The following is a 16,171-nucleotide window of genomic DNA, read 5'->3' on the forward strand; positions in this document are numbered from 1 at the left end:
TAAACTGACTATCTGCTACAAAATGCATATGAAGCTGCACTCTTTTGATTTTGATTTTTGTCGGATAGGACACTCTGATCAAAAAATCTCGAATTTCTACCAAAAAGTTTATTTTGCGTGCGTAACTGACATTCAAAATCGCGGGTCGCTTCAAGCATTGTTTCTGAGAGAATGGTTTATTCTACACAAAGAGTGTAGATAAAATAAAAATTTTTGTTCAGAATTATCTTTATTGTTTGAAATTATATTTCTTGTTTGAAACTTATATATTTTTATATTTATATAATTTATATTATATATAAATTATATTTTTTTCAGCTTAAAGAATCTTAGTAAATCGACGATTTCCGTTTTTCCTCGTCCACGGGGTTGGATTATAGGAAGAAGCCCGGGGTTTAGAAGAAGATTGTTATTTAATTAATTACTGAGTAAGTCTTACTTTGCTTAATTCCAGAGTTTAGGTATTTGTTGCCTGTTCTGGTATTCAATTTTGCTTCATCTCTCATGAGATACGTAGTATAGTCTTTCGGTTTATAAGGTGTTTCATTATATTTATATGTTTTTTCTATTTTGTTCTGTATCTTATATTTTCTGATCGATTGATTAGATATTCAGGTTTTGTTTTACGTCTTCATTCCTCTGCTTATCAAATCTTGTATTGCCTTTCACTGTTCATAGAAGGTACCCAGTAAGTAATTCAATTAATTACAAAACAATGTATTAAATTGTATAAAAATTGTATAAAAGTATTGTCAGAATCATGCATGTGTTTTAGTTTGTTCCAATCCTGATTATTATTTCAATCAGCCAATAACGCCGAAATAGACTACCTACTCTTAGCATATATAGAAAACATACACATTTTTATGTTCTGAAAATTCAATTTTATTTTAGATTTTAAAATTTGTAGGCTATAAGTTTTAATACTTTACAACATAAGCTTATCATTTTTAAATAAAAAATAATAATTTTCCATAAATTGTATGACTTTAAACCCAATACTCCTAGATTCAATCAAAATATAACAGTAATATCATGAATGTTTGAAATATTAAAGCAAAGCAAGGTGAAAGTATTGAAAACTAGGTAACTGTGTTAACATCTATACAGCAAACCGATTTCTCTCTCCCGCTACCTCCTGCTTCTACCGAGGACATCTTCGTCTGACAAGACAAAGAATTCCAAAGTATAGAGACGGATCTGCCATGTGGGATCTGCATTTTAAAATTCCCAGCAGCTTTGCATGTTAAAAGACTTATGCTTTTTAAAATTCGAAGTAGGTAAATGTTTATTGCGAAATAAGAGTCATGTATGTAATTAAAAATTAATATTTCACAAAATTCGAGCTCGATAAACCTGATAACATCGAGACAAAAACACGTTCATTACGTGTAATCGCTTTCGTGAGACTATTTTCCTGTTCATTTGGACGTTGAAATTGGTTGCGCATCATAAGTTTCATAAAATTTTTGTGAGAGCCAGTAAACTGTTCCAGTGTTATGAAATTACTGCATGGATTTTAGAACTTAACGTTTACATGTGAAATTGTTGATATTTCACTAATGTATGTTACTAAATTCGGGATATAAATAATATTTCATGTAATTAATGTAACATTTCTGAGTATTCTTCGTTTATGTGAGTCTTATTTAGGATTACTTACCTATTAATATTGCCATAAATGAAAGTATTTAAATAATTTAGACTAATTTCAAGAAGGTATTTAGGTATTTGTTGCCTCAATTAGTATAGAGTAATGTTTGTATAACTTTAGTACATAAATGCCAAGAGTATGGAGTATGTTTTTGCATTGTCTTGTATAAGTGTTGTTGATAGGATTATAGGTAAAGGTAGCATTGTCTGAATATTTTCTATTCTGCATTGTCTCCTTATTTGTTCCATACGATCTCTATACTTGACAATTTTTACATTATATTTAAGTCGCAGGTTGATTTTGTTAGGTGTCGCGACACTAATAAGCATTGTTTGCCTAGTTAATTTGTTAAACAATAAGAGATCAGCCCTATTATTTGTCGCTCCTTGATTTGTGCGTATAATTCGGCTACAATATAGCTTATAGTTCTGATTTTCGTGTTTAACATGTCATGTCGCTTCTTATTTTCAGTAGCAACGAATGCCCGGTAGTGCCATGTAAAATGTTAGGCAGTTTATTGCGCTGAAATCCATACTGTGTTGTATTTGATTTTATTTGATGACCTTGATTTTAAATGACACTTAAGAAACTAAAGTTTTAGAAAAAACCTGATAATGATAGTCACTGCGACACTGCAGTGTACTGGCTGACCTCACTGGGATACTGCACATACACAGTCTTAATCCTAATTATGTAAATGCTTGTGGTATCGAAAAAAATATTTTAGATATTACCATTAATTCTGTTATAATATGCCACTATGTAACCGCAATCTTTCCTTCCATCTCCGCTACAGGATGGTTAAATGCTATGTATGGTTCATATTTTTATACTGCATGGAAACATGGACTTTAAGAGTACCTTCCATTAATAAGTTGGAGGCCTTCGAAATGTGGACGTTGCGAAGAATGTTCCGCATGCCATGGTGAGATAGGGTGAGAAACGAGGAAGTCTTAAGAAAGGCAAATACTGAGAGAGAACTACTCAATTTGATCAAGGTACGAAAAATTGGATACCTCGGCCATACTCTGAGAGGAAAAAATACGCAATCCCTCAACGAATCATCCAGGGAAAGATTGAAGGCAAGAGAGGAGTAGGTCGCAAACAAATGTCGTGGCTACGGAACATAAAGAACTGGACAGGCATAAATAACACTGGCGATCTTTTGCGTGTAAAATAAAAAAACATAATTCTGGTTTAAGAGGCCACAATACGTTTTTATGTTCTTTGGATCATGATAAGCAACAAGTAGTGATATCAAAAACTTGTTCTGAAGCTGTCAAGAAGTGCAAGTAATAATAATTAAATATGTAAATAATTTTGATCTTGCTCATATTCATTTCATAAATACTATGAAACTCTTAACCTTTGGGTAGTGGCGTCACTGTGTGAGAGACCGAGTAGACTGTTTTTTTGATGTTGGTATTAAACAGGTTATTTTAAGGAATCTAACGTTTCAGTACCTTCATGTATCGTTGTGACTGACGGTTAGTCGTCGTGTGACCATTACAGTGTAATAGTGTGGTATAGTAAACTAATATCGTTACAAAAATATTCCGAGGTAAACTCTTAGATATTTGTACATTTCTTTAATTCTAATTAAAAGATTGTTAGATTTTAGCAATGGAGGATTAGGAGCACGGGCAAGCTTACTTGCAGAAACTTTTAGAAGAAGTAGAACTTCTAGGACTAGTGAATCAAAACAGGAAATATCAGATGAAGATGAAACAGTTGCGGTTTGTCAGTCTGCCCGACTTTTCCATATAGGTATGTTAAAAAACTACAATATATACATATATTATATATATATATATATATATATATATATATATATATATATATATATATATATATATTACATATATATATATATATATATATATATATATATATATATATATATATATTAATATTAATAATAATGATTTTTATTGTTTTAGGCAAAAACCGTCCACTGGAAGAAGATCCTCCAAAGCCAAGAACCACTTTAACAAGACAGCATAACATAATAATTCGCTTACCAGGGTCTACAAAAAGTACTAAAAATTTAAAGGATGCTGTCAGGATTTGGAATTATTTCTTGGATGGCACGATAATTGGTACCATTGTGGAAAATACAAATAAATACATAGCCTCCATTCAAGAAAAGTATTAGCGAGAGCGAAATGCTAATCTCACTGAAGAAATGGAAATACGTGCTTTTATAGGACTCTTGTATTTATCTGGGCTAGGTCACTGTAATCGTGCCAGCGCAGAAGGTGTTTGAAGGAGAGATGGTTATGGTATAGAAACTTTTTATCTTGCGATGACTATACAAAGGTTCCGATTTCTTCTTCATTGCGTTACGTTTGATGATAAGGAAACACGTGCAGAGCGATCAAAAATTAACAAGATAACTCCCATTCGCTTGGTGTTTGACCAGTTCTTAAAAAATTGTCAAAATGGTTATAATCATTCAGTTAGCAACCCAAATATACGGCGACTACATTTGGTAGATTTTGCAAACGCATTGGTTCATCCACATTTGAAAAGGAGAACAGCTCTTAGCAATCTTCCGAGGACGCTGAAGCTGAGACTTATGGAAGTAACTCGAAGTGATGCACCGGAAAATCAAGAAATGGCTGCTGGAAGGTACATCTATTGCGGCTGTAGAAAGAATAGAAAAATTCGTTTTTCCTGCTACAAATGCAATGCATTTATGTGTTTAGAGCATATCACCGATGTATGTCAGAACTGTAGGAAACTACAATAAATGTATATCGTTTTTTTTTTGTACATATTAGTTGCAGATATGTTCTTTTAACATTTTTATGTATATTATATTATTTTTATGTATATTTATTGTGTTACGTTTGTTTATTTTTATTTTATAAGGAGAAATTAATACACATGACAGTCTTTTTCCATATCTATTAAATCATTTTTCTGTTTAGTTTAATAAAGTTTAAATTATTTTTTTTTTTACTAAAACGTCTTAATATATTTACCTATTCAAATTCCTACAAAATAAAACAGAAAAATCCTCTATTTCTATTTTTTAGACCCACCTGGTTTGACACCGGGTCAACTAAACTTGTAAGAAACTATAGCGCCACTACCCGAAGGTTCATCTTAAAAACTGATAAAAAAACAAAATTTCACATCATTGTGACGATTTTAATATGGATTTGTTGAGTCATAGCCATGTTTTTGATGATTTTTTATGTATGGTTATGTACCTCTGTTCAAGACAGTGATAAGACCTAATGAATTACGAGGAACCTGCATAAATAATATATTTGCAAAAACTACATTGAATGTACTTAAATATAATCATATTTTATCTTATCAGTATCCTATCTTATGCTCTAAATATTACTAATTCAACTAATAAACCTAATTTTTTTTATATAACCTATATACTACAGATTATGAAATATTTGTAAAAATAAATGGGAATAAATATAACAAACTTCTGATCCTAATCTAACAGTCGACATCCTAATTGCTGATGCTATTATATTAACCCATTTATGCCCAGAATTATTTCTTCTTTCACATATAAATTTTTTTTATATATATTGCGTTTGAATGATACAAATTATGTGGAAAAAATGTAAATCGAGAAGTGCTATAAAAATTTACAATAATTCAATATTATTATTAATTTAATGACATTTATGACTTTTAAATTTAGACAATCGTTACGAATAGAATCTTTTATTCATAGCTATACTTTTAATTTTTTTTTACTTTTCATTTGATGTCTGTATTTTGTCAGTTTTTGTTCATGCAGTTTTTAATTTAAACCTACTTAGAATAAATATATGATGACTAGAAACGAATTGATCGAGACTAGTGAATCGATGTGAAGAACCACTATTTTGTAGGGCTACTTATGATACTACGATAAGATAAAGCCACGCGCATGAATAACAATGTCTCTGTCTTATATGACTACGTCACCGAGCGACAAAACGTCAAATGTTTTATTTTACGTTGTGTTTGTTATGCAGTTTGCGTAAGTAAATATAGTGCTAGATGAACTTTTCGGAATAAAATTCTTAAATATAATTGGAAGTAGAGTGTGCTTTCAATAGTTTAAAAATGATAAACTGTGCGATAGTTGGTTTAAATTCCTGCAGAACGTTTTTACAACACGTGTATCCTCAAAGCATTTTACTGAATCTGATTACCAGCTGAAAGAAAAATTGCTGGGTCATCAAGAAACAAATTGGAAACTAAATCCAAAAGCTATACCTAATGCTTATTTACTAACTGAAAACCCTTCTTGTTCCACATCACAATGTAATAGAAAAAAGCGGGGAGAAACAAAAAAGATTAGTCGAAAATATATTGGATAATAAGTGAGTACTCACAATGCCAAAAAAATGTCGTTTATTGATTTAATTTATTATATTCTAGTGTATCGCCAGCGATAGTATCCAAAGGTAAACATGGAAATTGAAGGTAACAATCAAGAAAATAGTTACTGTTGTCTTTCACGTTCAATTGGCACTCAGACTGGTTCAAGTGAAGATGCAGACAAAATTGGACAACTTGAAGAAGAAAATAAACAATTGCGAATCGTGCTGGAAAAAGTAAGGTCAGAGGCAGATGCTATAGAAAAAATTTTTCCTAAAGGTCAGTTGCGAAAATTAAAAACTAGAAAGCAAATTCAATGGTCAGACGTGGCAAATTCAGAACTTTCCCTGTATGCAGGAGGATCAATGGATTAATTGATTGAGGATTGATCAATGTCAGACCGATAGTCGATATGCTCAAGTATACAAGATGCGTTGATTTGAATATTGTTCACAAAATCAGTGAAGAATTTTGAACAGTGAAAGGACCTCAACGCCAAAAAGTTAAGTTGGCAACGAAACTATTTTCATACATTGTTTCTAGGGCACTAACTAGATTGGGGTCTTTGGTAAAATTCGAGAATAACATCAATTGGTTAGAATATGCCGAAATGATAAAACAATAAATGACTGGTTTAATATATTCAATTCAACAATTCAACAAAAAGGTACAAGACATTATATTAAAGCGCACGGAACATCTTTAAATGAGCAACATATTATTCTACATAGATAAAATGGAAAATCTTGTGAAAAATATTCGCACATCCACTTTAAAACCATTACTGCCTTCGGTATTATTGTTATCATTAAATCTTTGTAACTATTTCTGGATTTACTAAAGATTTCAACACCAAGTATATAACAACATGCAATCTAAATTAATATTGCTTAGGACTGTTCACAGTAATACAAGCGTAATTTTATTGTGGACTGGAATGATGAAGTTATTTCAGCCAATGTAAGTAATCTACCAGAAACAGCAAACATGTCGCTTTAAAATATGAAAGCGGAAAGCTCTTTAAATTTCGATTATTATAAAAATGACAGTAGTTTCAATGATGATAACCAAACCACTGTTAGTCAATCGAATCTTCCAGTAACTTCAGAAAATGAAAATCATCAAACAGATTTTGAAAGGAAGAGTTGTATTGGGATAGACTAGACAATTTAGCTGGTTTTATAGTTTTCAAGCTACGACATGAAGAGAGTGTGGGCAATCGTACAAATAGTAACATTTTCTTCTCATGGGTAAACTATCTCTTATAAGGCGGTTTGGTGAAGCATTTAGAAACGTTACTTATGAACTGTCATGAACTAGAAAATATTTTTTGTCAATTCAATGGGGAGATTATTAAAGTTAGTATCAAAAATTGTCAAAAATCTTTATTGGAAAGATCAGTTTGCGTTCAAACATCTGATGATGTGAAAACACTAGTTTTTAGATGTCAGTTGTATTTCCGAATGAGAGTTTTGAATCTACAGTTAAAACAGAAGTCTAAAATACAAAAATTGCAAAAATGTTAAGTAAAATAAATCAAATGTGATATTGTTTTTGTAATTTTAATACTTTTTTGAAACTTGAGTTTTTCTATTATTTCTTTAACCACTTTTTTTATTTGACGCGGTTTATTTAAAGTGCCGTATTTTTCTGCATGTCTAGATAGTTCTTACATTTTTGCCGTGAAAAAACTATGAGTTTTTTAGTACAATACATATATTTTATTATTTTACTAGTATGATTATAATACACCCAAAGTAAAAACTAAACATTGTAACAGATGAACGACAATCTCAATTATTTAATAACACGACAATGTATATTACTCTATGATTTCCCATAACTCTATACGATTTTGTCGTGCGGTGACGTCATGCGCGTGCCGGTTCCAGAGTTGTTTTTGAAGTGACTTTTTCTTGTTTTGGTAGTATCATTGCGCTACCCGTGACGCATTCTCCTCGTGTCATTTCTCGAGAAGCTTCGGTTCAAAAATTGATTTTACGTTAATCAATACAACTAGCATTGATGAGTTAGAAACTCTACCACTACCGAATTTCATATACGTTTATCCTATTGACGATTTCTGATTTCTACTATTAATTCCGTTGGTGGCGTTGATAATGTTTACTGAAGTACACTGACGGTTAGTCGGATAAAGCATTATGTCCAATTCTAGTTAAAAATTTTTATTAATGTATAAGATTAGTTATGTGGCGCCATGGTAAACTAGCTCTGTATAGTTAGTTATAGCACTCTTTTTTTTTTTTGAAAATTTGCTGTATTCTACCCAGTCAAAAGTATTCTATAAATCGATAGAGTATGGGTATAATATTTACTCGATTTGGATATGCACGAAAGCACAGTTTTCGAAGTTCTACTAATTCCTTGTTTTCGTTGTTAATAAAAAACTTTCTACAACTGTTTTCTTGTGGCATGTTTAAGTTAGATATCATGTTTTTTATGCGGTTAAGCCACAATTGATTGTAATGAAAATTACAATCACATTACAAAATATTATTTTAAAAATTATAGTAAAATGTATAACCATAAAAAGTTGTTAGTACTTTGTCATTCCTTTCTAATAACTAGAAAAGCCATTTGTTGTTGTGCCGGTCCTGTGTATTACCACGTGATTTTTTTTCTATGGTATAACCGTGGTACCCCACTTTATCGTTCAACGAGTTGTGGTAACCACTGCCTATAGGGGTACCCGTTTATACCTTATGGTTCGATGTGACACCTCTTTTTAAGGTGCTACGTGGATATCATCCCCCTCTTGATATTATAGGTATTTCGGGGGTAAACGTCAAGGACATAGATGTCAAGTTTGTGTTTAAATTTCGAGTTTGTGGGGGAAAGTGCCGTTTTTCTAGGATTACCTGCTTACCTTTGAGAAACAGTAAGTGTAAGAAACTCGTTAACCATTTTCAGGGACAAGGTTTTACAATTAAGGTCCTTAACGGTTTTTCAAGTTCATTCAACTCATTTGTTGAAGTAACTGAACATTCTTCATCATTTTTTATGATTGGATTTATCAGTGTTTGTACGCTTAATATAGGTACTTAATATACTTATTACTTTTAGATATATTGTTAAGTATATTTTCTACCTTACCAACGATAAAATTAATAGTAAAACAAAAGAAGTAGGGTAATGCTCCCTGTTAGTATCCCAATATGTCTAATGTTCTATAATTTTTTTCTATACCTATACTATTTTAAGTCTTTTACAGTTTGCTTGGAAATTATTGCTCTCCTTTATATTTATTAGAATTTTATTAAAGTTATACCAAAATATTTTGAAACAATTTTTTTTATTTACTTTTAAATTTTAACATTATACAGGATGTTTCAAAAAGGTATGTCATAAATTAAATCACGCATTCCGGGGACAAAAATAAATTGGTTGAGTCCAACTTACCTTAGTATAAAAGTGTACACAAAAAAAGTTACAGCCCTTTGAAGTTACAAAATAAAAATTGTTTTTTTGCATTAACTACTTGACATTTTGTAATAAAAATGGTCACGTTACCTCCTTATTCTGAAAGCATTTTTCATACAAAAGAAACAACAAAATCTAAGACAGAAAAATTTTAGGGGGGTGTGCAGCCCTAAATCCCCTCAAACTTTTGAGTACGTTCAAATCAAATGAATTTTGTGGCATCATTAGTTTAACACACTATTTTTAAAACTTTTTTTGCCTCCTATCACTTTTTCGAAAAACTAGTTTTTTCCTAGTTGGCCATAAAATTACAATTAGTTTCTACGGATACAATAATTACAAACAGTTCCATCAATAATAGTCAATAATTTGAAGCTATCATTTATTGTGTGAATAAGATTAATATTAAAAAATTTTATATTACAATGGCCTACACATTTCAGGTAATGGCAGATATACATTTAACTTTGGGTAAGTTGGATCAGATTAAATTATGATTTCAATAAACTACCGGGAATATCGTAGGTAAATGCCGGGTAGGTTACCCGTTTACGGGAAACGGGTACATTCCAACCGCAAGTTGCTGGCAATAGTGGTCGTCCAATAATGGATGCAACTGATGAAGACATTTTAGAAATCATTGAAGAAGTCCCTGGAACAAGTACAAGGGTAATAGCTGATCAACTAAATGTTCCTCACGTAAGGGTTTGGAGGCGTTTGAAGGATCAGCTGCTCAAACCCTATCACTTAATAACGGTTCAAGAGTTATTGGTTGAAGATTATCCTAAAAGGATCGGGTTTTGCGATTGGTTGTTAATGGGAAACACTCGAAATGTTAATTTTATTAGAAATATTTTGTTTACCGACGAGGCTACGTTCAGTAGAAATGGAATAACACACCATCATAACGAGCACATTTGGGCCGACGAAAATCCCCACGCCAAAAAAACGACTCATCACCAAAGGACTTTCAAAGTTAATGTTTGGGCATGAATTGTGGATAACAATCTAATAGGCCCAGTATTTCTTCCCAATAATTTAAATGGTGGTAATTATTTGCACTTCTTGGCAAACGATTTACAAGAGTATTTGGAAGAAGTGAATATTACAATAAGGCAAAATTTGTGGTTTCTACAAGATGGCGCTCCACCGCATTACAGTAATGAAGTCCGGGAATACCTTTGCAGGCAGTATCCTGGTCAGTGGATTGGAAGGGGTCGTGACGCACCTATTTCTTGGCCACCCAGAAGTCCAGGTCTTAACCCCATGAACTTTTGCTTTTGGGGGTTTATGAAAGAGAAAGTGTATTTTGTAACAATAGAGGACGAACAACAATTGAGGGTTAGAATAATTGAAGTTGCAAATCAATTTCGTCAGAAAACTATGATTTTTTAGCGCATTCGGTTTTCCTTATTAAAACGATACCGAATGTGTATTGAAGAAAATGGGGGTCATTTTGAACATTTATTGTAATATCATATTTATAGAGGTTATATACATTTTTTGTACTTGTTAATTCATTTAATCCATTTATTTAGTTTCACGTAATTTTTTAAAGGTTAATGAAAAGGGCCGTAACTCAATAAAAACTGTTTTTTGAAGAAAGTGATAAGAGGCAAAAAAATTTTAAAAATAATGTGTTAAACTAATGATACCAAAAAATTCATTTGATTTGAACGTACTCAAAAGTTTGGGGGGATTTAGGACTGCACACACCCCTTAAACTTTTTCTGTGTGCTTAGATTTGTTGCTTCTTTTGTATGAAAAATGCTTTTAGAACAAGAAAGTAACGTGTCCATTTTTATTACAAAATGTCAAGTAGTTTAGGAGATAATGCAAAAAAAAACAATTTTTATTTTGTAGCTTCAAAGGGCTGTAACTTTTTTTGTGTACACTTTTGTACTAAGGTAAGTTGGATTCAATCAATTTATTTTTGTCCCTGGAAGGCGTGATTTAATTTATGACATACCTTTTTGAAACACCCTGTATATTAATATACTATTTTTCTTTTTATTTTATTTTAAACACATTACTTGTTACAAATCTTCATTTTGCATATACAACTTTCAGAAATACTACTTACCTCTGTTCTACAGTTATCCTTCACATTTTCTTATTTTTATGCTTTTTCAACCATGTAGTGATTTAAATGTTGCGACAAATAAAACAATTTTCCAAACAAAAAAAAACCATTCTTAATGCTTAAACTGAATACACTCTAATCTAATTAGCTATAAAAGTAATGAAAACAAAGGTAACAAAAGGTAATATGTATCACATATGGCTTTTGCGTGGTGTTAAACAGTTAAGTGGATGTCGAAGTGTTGGTTAGGATATTTCTTTCATTTGTGGTTAGACTAGATAATGGTCGATCTTTCCATAAGAAAAAAAATATATGATACTATCATGTGTGATGCCATTTATTTTTTTTTTGTTGATATCAAATAACTCTAATTTTTGTGTTATTTGTAAAAGTTAACAGGTTATGATTATAAATAATAATAATAATGAACTAGTCATTATTAAGTAGAAGGATGACAGGAAGTTAGAATAATATGAATCAATCAATTTATGTGTAATACTGCTGTGAACATTATTTAAAATTTTGTAGAAGTTGTGGAAACATCCTCCCATGTCGATATATAGTAACTTGTTTCATTTTATCAGTTGTGATAAAGTTGGTGAATTAGGAATAAACAGTATATTATAATAGCCCTGTACAACACAAAGAGTGAAAGTTTACTTTGAATAGTAAATTTACTGTGGTCGAAATATGTTAAACATGACCTGTTACCTTTTTATTATATGAGTACATGAATAAGAGGAAAACAGTGATATGGCAAATGGTGGGTAGTCTTAAGCTACGGTAGTCATTATGTCGTATAAGCCGGTCACGCAATCACATATTCTGGTCTTTATGGTAGTAAGTATAAATCGGTTCTTACATCTTTATTGATAACACATATATAGTATTTTTCATATAAAAATGCGTGCACGTTACAATTTATATAAAGTCACGTCATTTATATTTAAAATTTCCAGAACGTCAACCTTAGAGTTCAAATTGTCCTAACACAGCTAATAATACGAAACCCATACGGAACTGCTCGATCTTTCATAGGCGTCAACATAGTATAATAATCAGAAAAATATAATCATCATTATATTGGGAATTTTAGAATTATATTGATTAAATAACCAAAAACATTTGTTATTAATATTATAAATTTTATGAAATAACTCTTTAAGTCTAATATTCCACAAAATAATAATTTTAATTAAACATATTAGACAATTGTACGCAACTGATACAGGAATACTTCAAATTTTTTTACCAGCGTGTGGCAAAATTGTTTAAAGTGTTGCCGCTTCTTTAGAGAAAGAATTTTGTTTATGTTTTGATTTCTTACACAATTTGATCATAATATATTATATATTAATAAATTGGATTTATAAATACATATTAAATTTAGATTAATAGCTTTAAAAACTAATTATTGTTGCGTATTGTGATTGTGCTATGCCAAAACAACTAAATAGTCTGTAGAAAGCTGATAAGCTTTCATATAAGGTAGATTGTTTTGAACAAGAAATAATGGCGGGATGTTTTTACTATTAATGCTCTAAAAGATGTAAGTTTAAAATTTAGAATATATAATTTTGTATTAAAATGTTTTCTTATGTATTTTAGTGTGTTGCAGTAATCTTAAAACTAAGTGTATGTACTGTTAATATAGTTTGACAAATAGTTGACATTTCAAAAGTTGTTCACTTACTAACTATTCTGATGTTTTGGCAACGCTGTGGGGTTTTGAGTTGGTAAATCTTGGTAAATACACACGAATATACACACACACACACACACACACACACACACACACACACACACACACACACACACACACACACACACACACACACACACACACACACACACACACACACACACACACACACACACACACACACACACACACACACACACACACACACACACACACACACACACACACACACACACACACACACACACACACACACACACACACACACACACACACACACACACACACACACACACACACACACACACACACACACACACACACACACACACACACACACACACACACACACACACACACACACACACACACACACACACACACACACACACACACACACACACACACACACACACACACACACACACACACACACACACACACACACACACACACACACACACACACACACACACACACACACACACACACACACACACACACACACACACACACACACACACACACACACACACACACACACACACACACACACACACACACACACACACACACACACACACACACACACACACACACACACACACACACACACACACACACACACACACACACACACACACACACACACACACACACACACACACACACACACACACACACACACACACACACACACACACACACACACACACACACACACACACACACACACACACACACACACACACACACACACACACACACACACACACACACACACACACACACACACACACACACACACACACACACACACACACACACACACACACACACACACACACACACACACACACACACACACACACACACACACACACACACACACACACACACACACACACACACACACACACACACACACACACACACACACACACACACACACACACACACACACACACACACACACACACACACACACACACACACACACACACACACACACACACACACACACACACACACACACACACACACACACACACACACACACACACACACACACACACACACACACACACACACACACACACACACACACACACACACACACACACACACACACACACACACACACACACACACACACACACACACACACACACACACACACACACACACACACACACACACACACACACACACACACACACACACACACACACACACACACACACACACACACACACACACACACACACACACACACACACACACACACACACACAAAAACATATTATTGGTTGCTCATATTAAAAGAGGAAGTTATTAAAAGGAAAATACCAGTACTAGTAAGTCAATAACATAGAAGATACTTTTTCAACGCAGAGATGCCTTTCGTACATGTAATGACATACTAATCTTCTCGCGGCAAACCAAGCTACGGATGAAGACGTATATCCTTCTTCTTCTTCCTCTTTACAAGCAATCCTGGTTGTTCATTGGCGGATTAATACCTATACGGAAGGTTGTCACTCCATCTTTTGCGCGGTCGTCCGATACTTCTGCCGATTGGTGACATCTCTTACTATTTTGACGACAGGGGTCTCCTCCATTCTGCTTATGTGGTTAGTCCATTCTTTTTTTTAATTTTGTTTCCATTCATTTATACACTGTATGTTACATTTTCTTCTAATGTCTTCTTTATACACTGTACGTTACATTTTCTTCTAATGTCTTCACTTCTATTTTGATCCCTCAGCGTAATTCCTGTAATTCTTCTTAGTACTCTCATTTCTACCATTTCCAATAGCCTTTGTGTTGTGGCTGTGTCGGGTTTTGTTTCTGAGGCATATGTCATTATTGGTCTTACACTGGCTTTATAATTTTTTGACTTCATCTCAGTGTTAATGTGTCTGTTTCCCCATATAGTGTTATTAAGGCATCCTGCTAGTCCATTTGCTTTTTGTACTTGATCTCTTACTTCTTTGTCCAGGTCTCCATAGCTAGCCAGTGTAATTCCCAGGTATTTTATTTCCATTACTGTTCAATACGGATGCCATCAATTGCTATTTTACATCTGGTTGGTTCTTTACTGACTACTATTGTTTTAATTTTCTGAGAGGAGATTCTCATATTAAATTCTTTTGCTCTTATGTTAAATCTGTGGATCAGTCTTTGTAGACTATCTTCATCGGGCTATCAATATTGCGTCGTCTGCGCAACGGAGTATTTTTATTTCTGTTTCCCATTCTATATGCTCTTCCTATATTTACGCTTTTAATGATTTCAACCATCATCAAATTGAAGAGCATGGGACTCAATGAATCGCCTTGTCTCATTCCACTGATGATTTTTAGATATTTTCGGTAGTTTTTATAATTTAGAGGAGCTTCTCAATTATACAGAAGATGGATTACATCTTTGAGTCTTACTCTGTCAAACACTTTCTTTAGGTCAATCAGACACAGAAATGCTGGTCTATTATACTTTAGAGTAATTTCTCAGTAATTTGCTTTATAACGAATATTGCATTTGTACACGATCTTCGGAACTACGAAAACTACTACGAAAACCACTACGAAAACCCTGTTGTTTAGCTGCTAAACTTATCCTCTGATTTATTAGCACTTGTAACATTTTAGTTGTAAGTTTTAGCTAAGTATTGAACAACCTCTGTAGTTTTCTGGTTGTTTTTAATCTCCTTTTTTGAATAGTAGAATTAGTTCGCTCGTTCTCCATTCTTCCGGTATTTTATTGTGTTTTTAATTTTATTAATTAATGTTGTTAATTGTTCTGTCATTGCTACCCCACAATATTTTAGTAATTCGTTTGGTATCCCGTATTTACCAGCTGCTTTATGTTCTTCAGGTTTTCAAGTATTTTCCGAACTTCCTGTACATTTATATTAAATTCTAACAAATGCTTAACAAATTAGAGA

The 16,171-nt window shown here is 32.8% G+C and overlaps 1 protein-coding gene across 5 annotated transcripts in view; it reads left to right on the plus strand.

The window, feature by feature from the left end:
* Positions 1-16,171, plus strand: part of LOC140434743 (uncharacterized) — a 147,762-nt gene that overhangs the window by 78,344 nt on the left and 53,247 nt on the right. For 3 of the 5 annotated variants that reach the window (XM_072523236.1, XM_072523232.1, XM_072523233.1), the window contains exon 2: positions 319-428. The exons of 1 other annotated variant lie outside the window; for it this stretch is intronic. The gene's annotated coding sequence lies outside the window, so the exon portion shown is untranslated. Of the gene's footprint in view, positions 1-318; positions 429-8,673; positions 8,898-16,171 lie in introns of those variants that run through there. One more of the 5 variants, XM_072523234.1, reaches the window with a different exon arrangement.

This window comes from Diabrotica undecimpunctata, chromosome 2 (genome assembly GCF_040954645.1).
Source record: "Diabrotica undecimpunctata isolate CICGRU chromosome 2, icDiaUnde3, whole genome shotgun sequence".
Taxonomy (NCBI): domain Eukaryota; kingdom Metazoa; phylum Arthropoda; class Insecta; order Coleoptera; family Chrysomelidae; genus Diabrotica; species Diabrotica undecimpunctata.